Source organism: Trichomycterus rosablanca, chromosome 15 (assembly GCF_030014385.1).
Source record: "Trichomycterus rosablanca isolate fTriRos1 chromosome 15, fTriRos1.hap1, whole genome shotgun sequence".
Lineage (NCBI taxonomy): Eukaryota > Metazoa > Chordata > Actinopteri > Siluriformes > Trichomycteridae > Trichomycterus > Trichomycterus rosablanca.
Window position 1 is genome coordinate 9,470,972 of NC_086002.1, and position 20,078 is coordinate 9,491,049.

Consider the following 20,078-nt stretch of genomic DNA (forward strand, 5'->3'; position numbering starts at 1 on the left):
GAAGGGTCAACTTCGTCTTTATGGCAGGTAGATCACTGATGCCATGTTTTATTAATACTTGCTCTCACTTGCGTTTTATTTAGGATTATCTATCCTAATAACAGAGTAAAGGACCGATTGGAGCAAATAATGGACAAAATTATAAGAAAATAAGTCAAAAGCAACAAACTAGCTAGTATCAGCTTAACTGTTGCTTGTTAATATGTTCCACTATGTTTATGTTTATATGGGTGACTTATGTATGTTTATACCATAGCACCCACTTATAATTAGATCCAACAATGAAAATTGTTATGGCAGATTCCAGCATATATGCAAACAAACATCTGAACAGAAACCTGGGCATCCAACATAACTTTCACGCCCAGTACATGAATAGTTATGAATAAAAACTTCACAAAGTTACGTTGGCAGTAATCTCATTCAAAAATCAGTGCTATTCTGTTTAGTTTCTTTTTTGTGTGCATTTCCCCCAATTTTCTGTCTAATTACCAGATTGCATTTCGCTTCCTCTCTACTGCTTTTGACCTCCACTCCTGACTGAGGAGAGTCGTGACTAACACACACACCCTCAGACACGTGTGCAGTAGCTGACTGCATCTTTTTACCAGCACAAGATGAGTTCATATGGGGCTCAGTCTTTCACAGTGAGATTCATGCACTGATATCTATTATCCCCTGTCTCTGATGCAGGCAGGGTTGATGAGCCAATCATTGTACGCAGGGATGGACTGGCCATCGGGAGGGTCGGGAGTTTTCCCGGTGGGCCGCTCTGTATGTGGGCCGCTGAGACTGAGAGAGTGAAAAATAAATTCTGTTTTAAATATTCCTGAATAATAATCCTGAAGTGTGCATTGGCCCACCACAGTATCCTCGCTGCATGTCCATTGGCCAATCACAGAAATGTCCCTCCCCCAGGATAAACCGTAATCACAATCACCAGTACAAAAACTATGAATGAGTGCGAGATGGAGAACTGGTCGAGAAGGCGTAAAGGAGGTGCAGAAAAAGCCCGTGATAAAAAACAGAAAAAGCTGCAAGCAGATGCAGAAAAGTGCAGGACACTGGACAACCTGTTTGGCAGTGAGGAACTACAGCACAGCCAAAGAGCAGAAAAGGAAAAGTTAGTGTTCAGTGACTCTGCTTCGTTAGTGGGCCCATCTCAAATGTCGCCTATGCCCTACTTAGGGTACTTCCTAACAGTACAAAACATTTCTTTTAACAGTCGCTGGATGATTAATAAGTAGTTATCTAAGCTACTGTTGGATATCAGGGGCTTTAAACCAGCCGTTTTAAGGACTTTTTTTGTGAAAGTTCTATGATGTCATGTCCAACATAGTGCACTACATAGGGCGGTGGATATAATTTGAGATGGTACCATTAGTCTCTGCTCTTCAGAAAAAGTAAACACTATCTTGTCCTCTATAATACAGAAAGGAAAATGCAGCTGTTCAGGACATTTTTAGTGATTATGTGCATAGCTCACATGGTTAATTTCCCTTGTCAACATATAAAGTATTTATTTCTTTGCTCATCGGAGCAATGCACTAATTTGGAACAAACGTGAATCACGTGTGAATAAAAGTGCGAAAAAAGCATATTTACCAGTGTTAAAGGTTTAATGAAAGAAAGGTTTAATTTTATTTCTTGCGGTTTAATGAGACAGGATGGGGAAATCCTATAGAACCATTTAAGAAATTGTAAATTTTATGTGTGTGATAGATGGATAGAACTATTAATCCCAAAGGAAAGTGTTGGAAATATATATATTTGTTTGTAGTTATTTTTTTATTATGTAAATTTTTATTATAGTGAGTTATAAACTTTAGTGGTAAGATAGATGAAAACTATTAATATCAATCATCTAACATTTGATTAGGGGGTGATATGTATGGCGCGATGTGCTTGTAGTGGGCTGGTCAAGAAAAAAGTCCAGGGCTGAATTTTGTTCCCAGTCCAGCCCTGATTGAACGTGTAGGCGCCCAGACTGCCGGTAGCAGAGCTAATCTATAGTTTGTTAACAATAATTCCAGATGCTAACTTTGATATGGTATCTATGCAACAATATCTCTGGTGTCTTAATAATATAGATTTAATAGCAGAAGTTATTTTGCACATTTATGATAATGTAAAAAAATGTGATTTGGCTCAGTTACTTTGTTGCAGTTATTTTTTGTACATTTTAATACCCACACACACAACCGTGAACACACAGCTGCAGGGTGTTGAATTATGTATAAGGGGTGGTTTTAAGTCAATGGGTCTTCTCCAAATGCTAGCTCCAATCTGAGCTCAATAATCCCTGCCCTATTCCAAAAAATCTCTATTAATATCCAAGGATTACATGAGGTCACAAAACTAGTAATAAAAGAACACTTAACAAACACCTGCCTCATGCAAGTACTGTACCTAGTTTATATCATAACCTTACAACATAAATACATGAAGCCAAATTGTCTGTCGAATATCTTTGTATTTAATACACATAGACATTGTTACACAGGAGGTCAGCGCGAGCAAAAATCACACCAAAACCGTTTGAACTGAAATCACTGCTAGGACAAAGTGGGTATTCATCAGGACATCCAGCCCAATCAAGAGAGCCATTAACCGGCCGTGAATGATACACGAACTGAGAACACAGACCACACACACATACACACACACACACACAGCCTCGGCCAGCTCGGGCAATGCAGCCAGCCAGCACAATAGCCGCTGGTTGAAATTAGCCGTGATGTCTACAAAACACTGCAGGAACACAAAGACAAGGTCACGCTGCAGTTACAATGTAAACACGAGGCAATTCAGCCTTTGAGGCCTTTCTAATTTTACATTCATGTGATAACATAGTGGTCATACCACTGGCAATGAAAATGGACTGATTAAATAATTATTATTAAATGTTGTTTTTTGTGATTTCTACAGTAACATACAAGTTTATCGTGTATCATTTACGGCATTTAGCAGATGCTTTTATTCAAAGCAAATAACAAATGTCATTGAATACAATCTGAGCAATTGAGGGTAAGGGTTTTGCTCAGGGGTCCAACAGTGGCAAGTTGGCAGTAAAGCGGCATGAACCAACAAGCGTTTGATCACTAGTCCAGTTCCTTGACTGGTCTGTTTGGGTCTTCAGGCACCTTAATGGCTCATTCATTATTCATTATATAAGGTGGTATACACTGATCAGCCATAACATTAAAACCACCTCTCTGTTTCTACACTCACTGTCCATTTTATCAGCTCCACTTACCATATAGAAGCACTTTGAAGTTCTACAAATACTGACTGTAGTCATCTTTCTCTGCTTTTTTAGCCGCTTTTACCCTGTTCTTCTATGGTCAGGACCACCACAGAGCAGGTATTATTTAGGTGGTGGATCATTCTCAGCACTGCAGGGACAATGACATGGTGGTGGTGTGTTAGTGTGTGTTGTGCTGGTATGAGTGCATCAGACACAGCAGCGCTGCTGGAGTTTTTAAATACAGTGTCCACTCCCTGTCCACTCTATTAGACACTCCTACCTAGCTGGTCCACCTTGTAGATGTAAAGTCAGAGACGATCGCTCATCTATTGCTGCTGTTTGAGTTGGTCATCTTCTAGACCTTCATCAGAGGTCACAGGACGCTGCCTACAGGGCGTTGTTGCTGTGTGACATGCATTAACCCACTTCCATAGTCCTTCATATGATCTCTTACACCTATTGGCAATTTGGAGAGAATGGTCCACTTTCTGTATGTTCCTGGGAGTTGAAAGAAAATCTCACTGAGCACTTAATGGGAGACAATGCAAAACTTCTTACAGACTGTCTGAATGCAAAAATATGCAAAAGATGAAAACCTTTTCATCTACAAAGTCTAATATTTCTGTTTGAGAACAGATGTATTTACAAGGGTATTTTTGTAAAATGTAGTAACTGTTTTATGTTTGACATTACACTGGTTGTTAATAATCATTATTTAATAAACATCGTCTTAGTTTGCAGCCAGACAATTTACACTGACATGACCAATAGAGAGGGAAGTGATTATAGCTCTGCCATTGCACTATTCATTTCCACAGACATTGTGTTGTATTCTGTGAGCCAAAAGCCATAAACGTCTGTGTGATTTGGTCAGCTGAGTCATGTAGCTGAGTCACAGCAAGTCATTATTTTGCCTTTGGTTGACATACAAAAGTTTGTGTTCTTGGATTGACTTTAACAAGCTGAAACTAACTGAGCATTTGACCTTTAATTTCAAATATTTATGTAACACATTACATTATTTAATTGCGTTTTTACATTAATAATTTACAGTCTGGTTTTGTAAAATTATATGAACCTCTAAACTACTGAATTCTCAATAAAATAATGTGTCCCACTTAATTAAATGAAGTCAGTGGTGTCTGTTGTAGAGTTGGCCAATCCAGCAACATTAATGTGTTTCAAGGATCAAAGAGTTCAAATGGTTGCATGAAGCTGGAAAAGACTCCAAATAATTCTTGAGATGTGTTGTAAGTTCATAACATTTATGTACTAGTATTAGTATTTATTAAAGGACACTAACAGGGAAACCCCTACTCTTTAAAAATGAATTGCTGCATTTCCAGTTTACAAAGACTGTATAGATGTTCTATATTATAATGTGACTTTTTGTCAATCACTTGCAAAATGCAATAACAAAACCTAAACACTATTGTGAAGCATGACGGTGGAAGCATCATGGTTTTGAGCTGCTATAAATATGTTATGGCTTTTTCCCAATTTTCCTCTCAAACTAGTCGTGTCCAATTACCTGATTGCATTTCGCTTCCTCTTTACTACTGCTGACCTCCACTCCTGACCAAGGAGAGCCGTGACTAACACACACACCTTCAGACACATGTGCAGTAGCCAACTGCATCTTTTTACCTGCACAAGATGAGTTAATATGGGGCTCAGTCTTGCACATGGAGAGTCACGCACTGATCTCCGTTATCCCCTGTCTCTGATGCAGGAGCCATCAATCAGCCAGCAGAGGTCATAAGTGCATCAGTTATGAGGTGTCCCCTCTGACATCCAACCCTGACGGACAGGGTTGATGAGCCAATCATTGTTCGTGTAGGTTTAACCGCTTATTCTATTAGGGTCGCAGGGGGGTGCTGGAGCCTATCCCAGCTTTTCAATGGGCGCAAGGCACACAGTAACACCCTGGACGGGGCACCAGTCCATTGCAGGGCAGACACACATACACACGCACATACACACGCACATACACACACCCATTCACCTATAGGGCAATTCACTATCTCCAATTAACCAGACTGCATGTTTCTGGACTGTGGGAGGAAACCGGACCTCCCAGAGAAAACCCACACAGACACGGGGAGAACATGCAAACTCCACACAGAAAGGACCCGGACAGCCCCACCTGGGGATCGAACCCAGAACCTTCTTGCTGTGAGGCGACAGTGCTACCCATCGAGCCACCGTGCCGCCCTATAGGAAATATTGTTGGTCCTTAAAAAGGTTCCCAGTATGAAACACATTGGTTTACCTATTTTTTATTAAGTCATGGTTCACCACCCAAATGACAGTTAGTCAGTGTTCCTATAAAACTACATTTCAATTGTTAAAAGGGGTACATAGGGTGACAAAGTCTATAGAGCAACAAATGGGCTAGAGTCAGTAAAGGCTATCTATTTGTTAGGTATAAGTGTAAAGTATAATAACTTTTGCTTTAACTGTAAAGCTGTGATCACATGGATGCTGTTGCAATCTGTCGAAAAATACACTGCTGACACTGATTTTAAACGTATTCTTCAGCGTATGAATGTTGATGCACAAAAATGACAGGTTTAACCTTAAATGGAACAAATTGCAACATAATCAAACTTCCATCGTTTTATGTGGTTTAATGTGCAGGTTTGCCAGTGATGTGGGGTAAAATAATCTGCAGTGTTATACACAAAGTCAGCCACAAAGGGCTTTATTTAAACGCATAAAACTGCAGAAAGCTTGATCTATTTCTGGAAACCATCCATTATTGCTTGCACCTGAGTTTTTATACTGGCAATGACTTTAGCTAAGAAATCTGCACAGGCAAACACAAACAACGTACACCCAGATGCAAAACCTTTTGGATTCTGTCCAAAAGTTACACTACCTGCTAAGACTATTTGTAAATTGAGCATGATAATGGCCGTACACAAAACAAAGTCACACCTAGAAAACGTCACACAACGGGTTCAGCTACACCAGGAAACTTCTCAGCCTGCTATGAAATATCACATTCATTCATTCAATGTCATGAAGTAGCAAGGGCATTCCCATAGGAACACAAGCTCCAGCTAAACCTCTCCCCACCCTTGCTTTTAAATAATACACTGGCCCTCCCTGTACTTAATTACACAGGGATAACTGAGTCATTGTGGTGCAATATGATATTTTCTCATTGACAACACCCATTCACTTACAGAAGAGCTACACCAATACCTGTCTGTGTGGTTGGCATCGGGAATATGGTGGTATCATTTTTTTTAACTCGTACAATAGTACTCGTTGCACAAATTGCACTACAAAGGGTGTTAAAAGCACAGTACATCACAAGATAGCATATGTGCAACATATATGTTAACAGGTCATTTCATCAGGCTTACAGCAGCGTCATAAACAAACATTGGCTATAGACATTCAAGGTTTCCACCTTTCAGCATTATTAATAGAATCTTTACCCTTCATTAGTTGCCAAAGTCAACTGTAAGTGTTGTTATTGTGAAACGTCTAGAAGTGGTAAAGCATTGGGCAACAAAAGCTTACTGGACATGACATGACTGGACATGTTTCTGATCTTATTGCATGATGTTAGTGGGAAAGGTGCTTAGTTTAAGGCGGAGTAAAGCAGCTCAGAAAAGTCATTTTCCAAACTGGAAGCATCCAAAATATCCACCAATAAAGATGTTATGACGGGTCTGGGTAGAGCTGCCATCCTGCATTCTGGATAATATGTAAATGTGTAGCTCATTAAAAATCTTCCGTCCTTGGTTGAAACACCACCAAGTTCATAAAAACTGTTTATCAGGATGTTCATGGCAAAGCAGGTGCACACTATCCCTACATTACCATGTGCAATGCTAAGCATAGGCAGATGTTGTGTAAAGCCCAGCAACACAGCTATGATAAATTACAAACCACCAATAAATTTAATCAAAATGGTCACATTACTGGCACTGTAAAGTTTGGTGGAGGATGAATAATATTTTAGTCATTTGTGACCCTTAAATTAAGTGAATAAATTTGACTGCAACAACAAATAATCACATTCAAGAATGTCATTGTTAAATATTTCTATTTAACCTTATAACCCCCTGCACTGTTTTGTTTTGTTAGAACTTGACTAGCCTACACAGAACCCTGACCTCAACAACATAGAAACATCTTTGGGATGATTAAGAATGCTTACTGTGATCTAGGTCTTACTGACCAGCATCTAGGGCTGGGCGATATGGATCAAAAATAATATCTCGATATTTTTTCGCTGAACGGCGATATACGATATATATCTCGATATTTTTTGTCCCATAAGGTAATAACAAAAAGACACTTCTGAGACAAAGCTACATGTTCCAATTTTTTTACAGGCACTTTTATTAAAATTCATGATGGGGAAGCTTCACACAAGAACTATTTTTACTTTAAAAAAAAGAGCTATTCTAAGAAAAAGAAAGTTGTTTCTAAGGTATCTCCTGTCGTGTAATGTAAACGTTTTATCAAAAATTCACCCAAACGTTTTCACAAAAATCCACCCAAACGTTTTCTCAACAGTTGAGGGAATTTTTGGCTAGATTGTTGGGAATGGTTGGGTGAATTGTTGAGGGAACATTTGGGTGGATTGTTGAGAGAACATTTGGGTGAATTGTTAAGGGAATGGTTGGGTGAATTGTTGAAAACCCAAACGTTTTCTCAACAATTCACCCAACCATTCCCAACAATCTACCCAAATGTTCCCTCAACGTTCCCCCCGAACGTTCCCCCACAAACGTTCTCTCAACATTCCTTCACGAACGTTCCCCCAACGTTTCCACACGAACGTTCCCTCAATGTTCCTTCACGAATGTTCCCCCAACGTTCCCCCCAAACGTTCCCTCAACGTTCCTTCACAAACGTTCCCCCAACGTTCCCCAACAAACGTTCCCTCAACGTTCCCCCACAAACGTTTCCTCAACGTTCCTTCACGAACGTTCCCCCAACGTTTCCACACGAACGTTCCCCCAACGTTCCCCCACGAACGTTCCCTCAACGTTTCTTCCCGAATGTTCCCCCAACGTTTCCACACAAACGTTCCCCCAACGTTCCCCGCCGAACGTTTCCCCAACGTTCACCCACAAACGTTCCCTCAACGTTCCTTCACGAACGTTCCCCAGACGTTTCCCCACGAACGTTCCCCCAACGTTTCCACACGAACGTTCCCTCAACGTTCCCCCACGAACATTCACCCAACGTTCCTTCACGAACGTTCCACCAACATTTTCCCAACGTTCCCCCCCGAACGTTCCCCCAACGTTCCCCCCCGAACGTTCCCTCAATGTTCCTTCTCGAACGTTTCCACACAAACGTTCCCTCAATGTTCCCCCCGAACGTTCCCTCAACGCCCCTCCCCCCCCCCAAACGTTCCCTCAACGTTCAGAGGCATGCTGGTACATACCGGATAGCAATTACAAATATATTGTCTGGCCCTTTAAGAACGTTAAGTGCACTATAGGGCGCAGGGAGCGAGTGTGTAGGGAAGGTGTCAGAATTTATCGTTTCCGTCTGTGCTCGTGTTCTGTTGTTTTGCACTGAGCTTGTGTAACATTAAATATAGCGTTCTCGTTAAACCCCCTTCACATGTTTGGACTTTATACATTATTATGTATATGTCGCCACAACATTTACATTAATATTTTTTTACCGTATAGAACTCAGTTCTGTAATACAGGTATAACTAATCGTTAATGTTACTGTGTAACTATTACAACATTTCATGCATTTTAATCAGTGTTCTGCTTCATGCACTTTATTATTATTTAACAGCTTTGTTTGTTGTTTAATTGCTGTTTGCTCCAGTTTGCGCCCGGCCCTACCAGCATCCTTGTCCAACCTTACAGATGCTGAAGCTCCCAGTCAGGTTTTAAATCTAGTGGAATCCCCTTAAAAATGTGTACTGTTGTGGCAACAACACAGCTTCATGTGTATGCCCATGATTTGGAATGTACTTTTGACCATCTAGTGTACACACATTTCTACATCCTTTAAACACAGCTATTGTTAATACTTTATCTATTGTCAAACACAACTATTGTGAGCTTTACAATAGGAAAAAAGTCAGCAGACTATCCCAAAACCATAAATCCCAATTCCAAGACATCTGGTTTAACTAGGAGAACAGCTGTAGGATGTTAAAACCATTGTGACTCAGCTGTGTAAAAATACCAAAAATAGCTGCAGCCAGACTTTGGTTGGATGTGAAAAACATAAGTAAGTACTTTAGAGTGCACATAGGACAAGAACAGCACTGCAGAAATGGGATCTGTGCTCAAAGCTGGAGAAAATATTAGAAAAAGTGGGTGTGTGTGTTGAAGCATGCTGTGGGTACAAGGTCAGCTCATCCACCACTCGCAGTGTGTCGGTTCAAATGATGACAAAGTGTAGCAGTTAGCCAGACACTATAAACCAGTGGAAAAATACAGCCTACATTATTAGGGTTGTCAGAACACCATAAAATTAATAAAGTATAGTACGCTACAAGACTAAACATGTGGGACAACTAAGAACACTTTATTTTACACATACGTATTGGTAACAGGTTAATAAAATCAAATATAATACATTTTCAGACATTTTGGAACAGGAATGAATCATACTGCAGAACCCTTTGACTTTTTACCCTGTCCTACACCCCACAAGTCACTTTGTTAGATTTTTGCCCTGCTAAAGCAGGTCTTGTCAAATATAAGTGTTGTTTTTGTTCAGTCTAGAAGCTAAATTGCAGCTTGGTCAAAAAGCATAGGCTAGCATACAGAAATATGTGCTGAGTGCTGAAATTTGCCATGCGTGAAAATAATCTATCTGGTGCAACACACCAGCTACACCCAAGCCTAAGATCACAATACACAATGCCAAGTGTCAACTACAGTTGCCAATGGATTAAGAAGTCAGGCTTTGATGAAGAAGGAATTATGTACTGTTGTAATTACTTGTGCTAGACTCCAACTGATGACAAATCGTAATCTTACAGCATACAATAACATTAGATAGGATTCCAACATTGTGGCAACCCTTTGAGAAAAACACTTTCCTGTTTGTTCCATATCTACTCTCCCATTATTTGGAGGACATCCATTCTGTAAGGATCTTCCATATGCACCATTAGACCAACATTTGATTTTAATCTGATTCATGAAGATGTTTTGAATCAGATTCTTATAGGTGTTCCTGTAGCTGCAAATAGAAATAAATAAACAGATATTCTTACCTATAAACCAAACAACAGACCTGTTACACCTACATAAAGACACATCAGAAAAGCATCAAGGCTGTCTTCTTTTCATCAGGTATCTAAATGAAAACTAACATTGCACTGTCTATCCATCCACTCTTCTATTTATGAATGCAGCCAAATTCAAAAACTAACCTAATTCAGACTATGTTGACAGTTCATCTTTCAACACAACAATGGCCTGAAGCATACAGCCAAAACAATACTGAATGTTCTTAGATGGACCAGCCAAAACCCAGACTGCCATTCATCTGCCATGAATAATAGGATATACCACGCAAATCCAGTTGTACAAAGCTTGTAGAAACATAGCCAAAATGAGTGGTGGCTGTAATTGATCTTTACTTTATATTTAATAAAAATAAATATAAAGTTCTAATTTAAATTCATTTTCCAAATGCTGTAAAAACATGTTTCACTTTATCATTATGGGTGATTAATTGTAGAGCGATGGGTAAAAAAGGCAATTATATTTATTAAAAAAATCACTGTACATTAATTCATTTACTGTACTTTTTTGTTCTCCTTACTCATGTTGTCTTCTTCATGCTCTTACACTGTTACATATTTATACTAGAGTGAGTAAATGTTTACTGATGGGAATGTATAAAAATTCTGTTAAATAAAAAATCTAACTGTAAATGACTATACAAAATGCAAATTCTGTAGCGTAAAAATCTTAACAGAAATGTAACAGCTATATTAAGACGGTAAAAATAATACAAATGAGTTTTTGTCACACCTTATAACTGCATTGAATTTAGCAAATTAGAAAAAGTCTTTACTTTTGAATAATCAATTAAAACCAAACCCCAAAACCAAACCCAAATAAACCACATAGATATTAGGAGATATGGATAAATAGTCTATGCAAATGAAGATGATTAAAGCTTTTAAACTTTTGAAACTCCATAGTTTTGTAAAAAGCCTATCTGCACCTATTCATCCCAATGTTTACAGCCAAACTGATAACAGGTGTACACTAGAGGTGAGTGATACAGGCAAAGTCCTAGATCTTTTGACTCTGCCATGTTCACTCATTTCTCATGGTAGAAAATTCATAAAGCAGTATTGCCTAGTTGATCTTAGATCAGCAGCATTGTTTTGTGCTAATTTTAAGCACAGCTAAAATAATGCATCTACACCACAGTATTAACGGTATAGCAAAATCTCGACCATGTCTTTCATTTATATTTTGTCACACAGCTCAACCCTAATCTTCAGCTATGCATGGTTAGGCACAAAGAGGAAAAACATTAAGCCAGATGTAACAGGATGCAAATGATACTCCTCTCATTATTAATCTCTCTGCACTGTTGCAGCGACATGAGTGCCAGTTTGAGTATCACACACAAAGCCTTGTTCAGCCTGACCCACTGCAGCACACCAGTCACATCAGCTTCACATTCAGTAAAAAGCTTAACTACTCGGTGGTTTCTGATGCTTAGCAGTTGTTTTAAGTAAAGCTTTGCAATGTAAATGGACTTGTACATATTTTGACAGGGGTACACATAGATTGGTCAATGAATACAGTCTAAATGTGTTATTTAGTAAGCAAGATCATTAGGTTAGCCACATTTAATCTGTATTTTCTTTGTGGGTAAAGGCCATCTGATGCCAGCCACTGTCTCTTTTTAAACTGTAGCTTATACAGGTTGATGTATTAGAAAGGAAAACTAACCAGCCCTTAAATACACTCGAGTTCATAAACCATATTGACTGATACAACAAATGCTTTGCGCAGTCACTGTCATTTTTTTTCATTTCAGCCATACCCAGCTTGTATGGCCAGACAGAAAAAAATAGACACAATTTACATTTCTGGCCATAAGGAAAACACGTTGTAAGATATTCTTTATGACCAGTAGGGTAAGGTAAGCTGCCAACAATGAAGGTGAATTAAGGAAATTAACCTACCAGTAAAAGTCTTGCCTACAGCTGCCAGGTAGGTGGGTGTCTATTTAAAGAAAGAGCAAGGTGCTAAAAACTTTAACCTTACAGGTTAATTCCTAGTATTTTTTAAGCCTAATTATTTAAATTACATCATTTCCTTATTAGGGATGTAACAATGCACCACAAGACAGTTGAAAATCGGTGCACATGTGCCAAGATTCGAATCGGTTATTCATTTAAGATGAATCGATATTCACTTTAAACAGCAGAGGGCACTGGCGCTAATTACCTTGCCTGGTTGACAGCACTTCACAAAGTTGCCAGGTAGGGGATTTTCCAGCCAAATGTATTTATGTGAGGATACTTTCTTTATTTGTGTTATTCATTTATTTATATAATGTTGGATTTGTTTTAAAATTTCATCTCAGTTTTTTTTTACACCATAAGCATTATTTGGCATAGTTTGTACCTACCTCAAAAATAAAAGGGCATTCATTATTTAGATAAATAAAAGATAAGCACAAATACAGTATTTTTTTTAAGAGAAATAATAAAAGGAAACTTCGTCATAACTTGTCTTCAATTTCATTTTGTTAAAAAAATCGGGGAAAAAATCGTATCATGAACCCAGTATCGTGAATCGTATCACATCCTGGGTAGAGTGTATCATTACATCCCTATTCCTTATTGTATGTTGAATAACATGTAAGATAATTAAATGTAAACAAATATATAAATATGTACAATTCATATGCATATGACTTTTTACTTTTGACATTTTTAGTTTGTTACAAGTTGCTAATTGTGTCAATGTGACTAGGACATTTTAAGTTTTAATGAGATACTAATTTCTTTTGGTCTTTCTTCAAAGACCAACAAAAATACCAGTCTTTTCAAGTTGATTTTTTCAATGTAAATGTAAAATATTTATGTAAGTTTTAGTTGTAGTTAAGTTGCAGACTACTGAAACTCAGTCAAAGATAACACTGTATCCATCTCCAGATATATATGTGCTATAATTAGGTCCCTGACTTGATTGCTTTTTGACTTTTGTTTGTTCTGCGGACAGTATTAACCACAATAATGGTCCTTACAGACAGGCTACTTATCCTTGTGGTCATTAAAATGCTTACACAGGAAAAGGCTATCAACAAACTGAGAGGTCGGCAAATGTATATGATCAAATATAGTCTTACAATTTCCTTTTCAAATGTTGATTGTTTAAAGGGTTTGGCAGTTTTTTTCTTAATTTATTGTATACACATAGTATACACTTTTATAGATCTACTGGGAGAAAAAATAGAATTCTATGTTATTAAAACTTAATATGCACAATGACATGCAGAAACACTTTTGGGACTAAATACTTTTAAGGCACAATGTGTAGTTTTTAATGCTATACTAAGAAACAATTCCTGACAGCAAAAAATATTAATTTCTAAAACCATAAGGGTTGTAGATGTTTAGTAATGATCCATTTACAGTGGGGCCAAAAAGTATTTAGTCAGCCACTGATTGTGCAAGTTCTCCTACTTAGAAAGATGAGAGAGGTCTGTAATTTTCATCATAGGTTCACTTCAACTATGAGAGACGAAATGAGAAAAAAAAAATCCAGGAAATCACATTGTTTTTGTAAATTATGGTGGAAAATAAGTATTTGGTCAATAACAAAAGTTCAACTCAATACTTTGTAACATAACATGACAGAGGTCAAACGTTTCCTGTAAGTCTTCACCAGGTTTGCACACACTGTAGCTGGTATTTTGGCCCATTCCTCCATGCAGATCTCCTCTAGAGCAGTGATGTTTTGGGGCTGTCGCTGGGCAACACGGACTCCACAAATTTTCTATGGGGTTGAGGTCTGGAGACTGGCTAGGCCACTCCAGGACCTTGAAATGCTTTTTACGGAGCCACTCCTTCGTTGCCCGAGCGGTGTGTTTGGGATCATTGTCATGCTGGAAGACCCAGCCACGTTCCATCAATGCTCTCACTGATGGAAGGAGGTTTTGGCTTAAAATCTCACGATACATGGCCCCGTTCATTCTTCCCTTAACACGGATCAGTCGTCCTGTCCCCTTTGCAGAAAAACAGCCCCAAAGCATGATGTTTTCACCCCTATGTTTCACAGTAGGTATGGTGTGCAACTCAGCATTCTTCTTCCGCCAAACACGACGAGTTGAGTTTTTACCAAAAAGTTCCATTTTGGTTTCATCTGACCACATGATATTCTCCCAATCCTCTTCTGGATCATCCATATGCTCTCTGGCAAACTTCAGACGGGCCTGGACATGTACTGGCTTAAGCAGGGGGACACGACTGGCACTGCAGGATTTGAGTCCCTCTCGGCGTAGTGTGTTACTGATGGTAGCCTTTGTTACTTTGGTCCCAGCTCTCTGCAGGTCATTCATCAGGTCCCTCCGTGTAGTTCTGAGATTTTTGCTCACTGTTCTCATGATTATTTTGACCCCACGGGATCAAGGGAGATTATCAATGGTCTTGTATGTCTTCCATTTTCATACAATTGCTCCCACAGTTGATTTATTCACACTTGCCTATTGTAGATTCACTCTTCCCAGCCTGGTGCAGGTCTACAGTTTTCTTCCTGGTGTCCTTCGACAGCTCTTTGGTCTTGGCCATGGTTGACTGTTTGAGGCTGTGGACAGGTGTCTTTTATACAGATAACGATGTCAAACAGGTGCCATTAATACAGGTAACGAGTGGAGGACAGAAAAGCTTCTTAAAGAAGAAGTTACAGGTCTGTGAGAGCCAGAAATCTTGCTTGTTTGTTATTGACCAAATACTTATTTTCCACCATAATTTACAAATAAATTCTTTAAAAATCCTACAATGTGATTTCCTGGATTTTTTTTTCTCATTTTGTCTCTCATAGTTGAAGTGTACCTATGATGACAATTGCAGACCTCTCTCATCTTTCTAAGTAGGAGAACCTGCACAATCAGTGGCTGACTAAATACTTTTTGGCCCCACTGTAGATGCCAGTAAGAAACCTCAAAATAATAGCTGTGTGGTTTCTGTTTCCTTGTTTCCTCAGTGAAATGACAGTGAAATAATATCAAGTGACATGACTTCTAAAATCTCTCTTTTCTTCCAGTGCTTGATCAACTTAACTACATCAGGATGAGAAAAGAGGAAAAAAGAAAGGTAGGAAACCGGAGCACTCCACCATCTTACTTATTGTGTACACTAAAGGCTAGAAACAAAAGAAATTTAAAAACAGCCTTTCATCACCAACAGGATTTGCATGCAAACTCTGATTCAGTTAAATCAGGACCTGTTGTGACAAGCATGTTGTGTAATCCTAATCTGCAATAGCAATCTGTTGCTCTTTGATCAAAATCTCTATCAGATATCACAGATTGAATTTGGTTCACGACCTAATAGCATTAATGTTCTCTAATCACAGTCTTTAAGTCAGAACTGTTGCCCAAACTAAAGCCAAAAGGGGAAACAAGTAATTAATCAGCCCATCCTTCCTAATTACAAAGGACAGACTCATTAATCTGTTTGACTGTTAATAGTAAAATGGGAAAAGCGATTTTAGTCTGTGCCATTGTTTTACTTTTAACTAGTTGGTATAAAATCCATTCCCTCCCCCGTTAAAAGATGCACTGAGTAGTGTTATTAAAACAAAGCACAGCAGCAATCTGTATCCAACATAAAAGCAAATGAAAACTGATATCTGCTGGACTGGTACTACAGTAAACGTTTCACTATAAACAAAGAGCCTCATAATCACATTGTACCATTACAATCTGACTGAAGGCCAAGCAAGGAAACTATATCAGCCTAAAGAATGTCTGTACAATATTTTTACATTTCTGCCTCATGCTACCTTGACATGCTTTTTGGACCAATTGCAAAATCATAACAACACAGTAAGATTTAATTACGAAGTGTTTTGATATGTTCACCATACAAATGTACATAAGTACAGACATTTTAACCATTTACTATTGCATAATAAATACAAAAAAGTGAGTTTGCTTATGGCTCAAATATATGAAGAGCCAAAGGTTGGGAACAATTTTGGATATAACTGTTATTACAGAAGCCATCACTTTTATGATTTAAAAGGCTGTTCTAGTATAGTAGTATAGTTGGAAACTATATTTAACAGTTTTAACATCCTTATTTAAACTTAGATGTGATGAAAGTCTATGGGCAGATGTTTAATTCTGTCAGGTAACCAACTATTAAGCAAAACCAAAACAGTAAGCATTACTGTAAAGTTGTAATTGTTCTTATAATTTTATTTCACTTGTAAATAATAGAGACTAGTTGAATTCCAGCAGCATTCACTGTTGTAAACTTTTACTGTCAACCTAGAACATATACTTGTGTCTATACACTTCCACCAAAAATAGTTCGTTGTTTGGGCCATTCACATGGTAACTTGCACCAGTTAACAAATTTGCTATAAAAGAACCTTTACACATAATGCAAAGTATTTTTAATCCCACATTTAGTAGATTAAAAATACATTTTAAACACTTTGTTTTTTAAATCATTTGTTTTGCATTTTAGCTTAGCTTAAAACCATGATCTCAGAGTGATTCATGGTTGACTGGCTCAGAAATGACATCATTATGGGACTGGTATTTGAGTAACAAAACATTTTATTGGTGTAAAACACTGACAGATTCTTTAGTTCTGAATCACATCAATTAGCCAGCATGTCTTATGCTTTTTCTGGTTTTAATTAATGCAACTGTAAATAGTAATAATGGGTATAAAGCAAAACAAATACCTGCTTGGTTAGGTCACAGGTTTCAAAATGTTCAGGGTCACATGTCAGAACCCCTTTGCATAAAGAGTAGGATTGTTGGATTTCAACCAATTACTACAGAATTTGACCATTTATTTACTTATTGGTTAGGATTTTGATTCATCAGTTTACAACTTTAATGTTAAACACAGTCATGGACAATTTTGTTTCTCCAACTAGCCTTACTTGCACGTCTTTGGACTGTAGCTCTCGTGGAAAACCCACACAGACATGGGGAGAACATGCAAACTCCACACAGAAAGGACCTGGACCGCCCCACCTGGGGATCGAACTCAGGACCTTCTTGCTGTGAGGCCACAGTGCTACCCACTAAGCCACCCTGACCTTAATTTAAATGCACTGGTTTAAAAAGCAATTATGCGTAAAACTTGTATGTCCAAATGAATCTGACCAAATGAACATATTTCATGCATTAATTAATTAATTAATAAATAATGCTTGTTTCCTGCTCAGTTTCTTGGTTGGTCTGTTTGCCACCCAGAAACAGTGGCTGCAAGGTAAGAATTTGACCTGGACAGGGCGCCAACAGGGAAACACCAAAACATCTATCCACTTAATTACTCAAACCTAGACAATTTAAAGCTGTCAAGAACATTCCAAACTTCTTTCAGTGGTAGTTTCATTCGGACTACACTCCAGATGTGATGGATGGAGGTTAGGTAAAGAAAATCTAAGAGCTGGTGTGATGAGATCCAACAGGCAAGGTGGTTCCCAACGGTAAATGTAAATGTGGATGGTACATCACACTAGTTTGTAAACTCTCAAATCTCAAGGGGCAAATCTGAGATGTGTTGTGGTTGTAAAACAGCCTATAAGGTTATTAAATTGAGGCCGAATTCAGAATGCATGGTGTATTACCGGCCTCCGCTGTGCATGTCTGGAAGAGATTTTCTAAATACATCAGGTTAAATGACAATAGGATCGATCACTACAGACTAAATCACACCTGTATCTCAAAGCAGATGGTTTATAATGTCTTTTTAAATAAATAAATCCATTCTTTATACAGATATATAGGAGAACAAGATGCTGGAGATAGAGATGGAGCATCGACGCGTCTCCAGGCTGATGTGCGTGAATCTGATGCGCAGGAATCTCGCTTTGTCTAAGGCCACATTAGGTCTATTCTTTTACCACTTAACAAAGGCACACATTCAAAACATTTTCTTATGAAACAGTATTAATCCCTTGATGATTTTGACCGAAATTAAAGAAATAAATCAGTGATGCCCACCTGATTCCAAGTGCCATTACTGGAACGGTTCAGTCGGACGCGGCTCAGGCACATGCCATTCCAATGACGACGCACAAATCCAGGAAAAGAAAACCAATCCTGGCTAGAGTAATCAGATTGAAGTCTGTAGTATGGAACTGTAAATAAAATCCATGTTTTAGTCCTGATGGGTAAACCGAGGACAAGGGGAGCTGCAGGCAGCGAGGCTTCCTCGATAGCGCTCTACAGGACGACGCCTACGGAATAAACGCACCGCCTAAATCCCGCCCACTGTCCCTCTATCCTGGGAACCTCCTGAGCAAAATAGCAATATAAAAATTTAATAAATATAAAAATATATAAATTCACCATAGTGCTTTTTGTTTACTCAGTTTTCTCTTTTTGCATCCACGTTTATTGTTTAGAGGAGAACCAGGCTGGAGCGCGTCACTAAGCGAATGGAACACATTTTGATTGACAGCACTACACACCAATCAGAACGCGTCTGGAAAAAACTCTTGGCTCAGACTGACATTTCAGTTCTCCATTGCTTTATTTCAAGCTTTTCTTGTAGTTTTTAGAGGGCAGGTGCTGTCTGTCGCAGTGATGGATGTGACACGCTGTATATATTTTGTTTTTGCATATTTAATGTTGGTGCCGCACAGATACCATCAACCAAGGTTCGAGTTCAACATTTGGTTACTCTCTGTGTATATAGTGGCACGTTCTGTTCATAGGTTTTTAGAGACTGGTTTTCTACCACATTTGAAACATGAATGTAGGTGTATTCATTTATTGGCTTATACCTGAGTGCAGCACAGCAACATTGCTTCTGAGGACCTGGGCGTTTTGCATGTTCTTCTTCTGCCTGGTGAGTTTCCTCCGGATACTCAGGTTTCCTCCCACCCATTAAAAATGCAGTAGGTGAATTGGCTTCTCTACACTGCCCCAAATGTTTAAGTAAATGAATAAATCTTTACATCTGTTTTACCCTGTAATAAATTCTGCGTCTGTCCAAGCTGCATTCCTTGTCATGCGCCTCCATGGACACCCAAGTCCCTAATAACCCAGGTGCCTAAGACCTATGTGGCTGTGCGGCACCCTCATGACCAGCTGCACCATCATAAGCTTTCTATACTGACCCAGTGTTAGTAAAATTAAACTTTGTTCACTTTTATGAGGCAGGGTGGCACAGCTGGTAGACTGGGTGCCTTACAGGAGCATGGGTCTGATTACCTGGGCTTGACCCTTGCCCTCTGTTACTGTCTGTAATGAGTTTGGTATGTTCTCCCCGTGTCTGCTTTAATAATAATAATAATTATTATTATTATTATTATTATTATTATGCAGATATACAAATACGTAGACAGATGAATAATAATAATAATAATAATAATTATTATTATTATTATCATTATTATTTTTATACAGATATACAAATACGTAGATAGATTAATAATAATAATGATTGTTATTATTAATAATAAAAACATTATTATAATAAAATATAATAAATAGTATGTACAAATACGTAGATAGATTATTGGAGAGTTTAATTATTATTATTATTTTTATTATTATTATGCAGATATACAAATACATAGATAGATGAATAATAATAATAATTATTATTATTACATTTAGCAGACGCTTTTATCCAAAGCGA

At 38.2% G+C, this 20,078-nt stretch overlaps 1 protein-coding gene across 2 annotated transcripts in view; it reads right to left on the minus strand.

The window, feature by feature from the left end:
• evi5l (ecotropic viral integration site 5 like) overlaps positions 1-18,598 on the minus strand; it is a 72,014-nt gene extending 53,416 nt beyond the window's left edge. For both annotated transcript variants that reach the window (XM_063009406.1, XM_063009405.1), the window contains exon 1: positions 18,434-18,598. The gene's annotated coding sequence lies outside the window, so the exon portion shown is untranslated. The remainder of the gene's footprint in view (positions 1-18,433) is intronic.
• Positions 18,599-20,078: the final 1,480 nt, after the last annotated feature.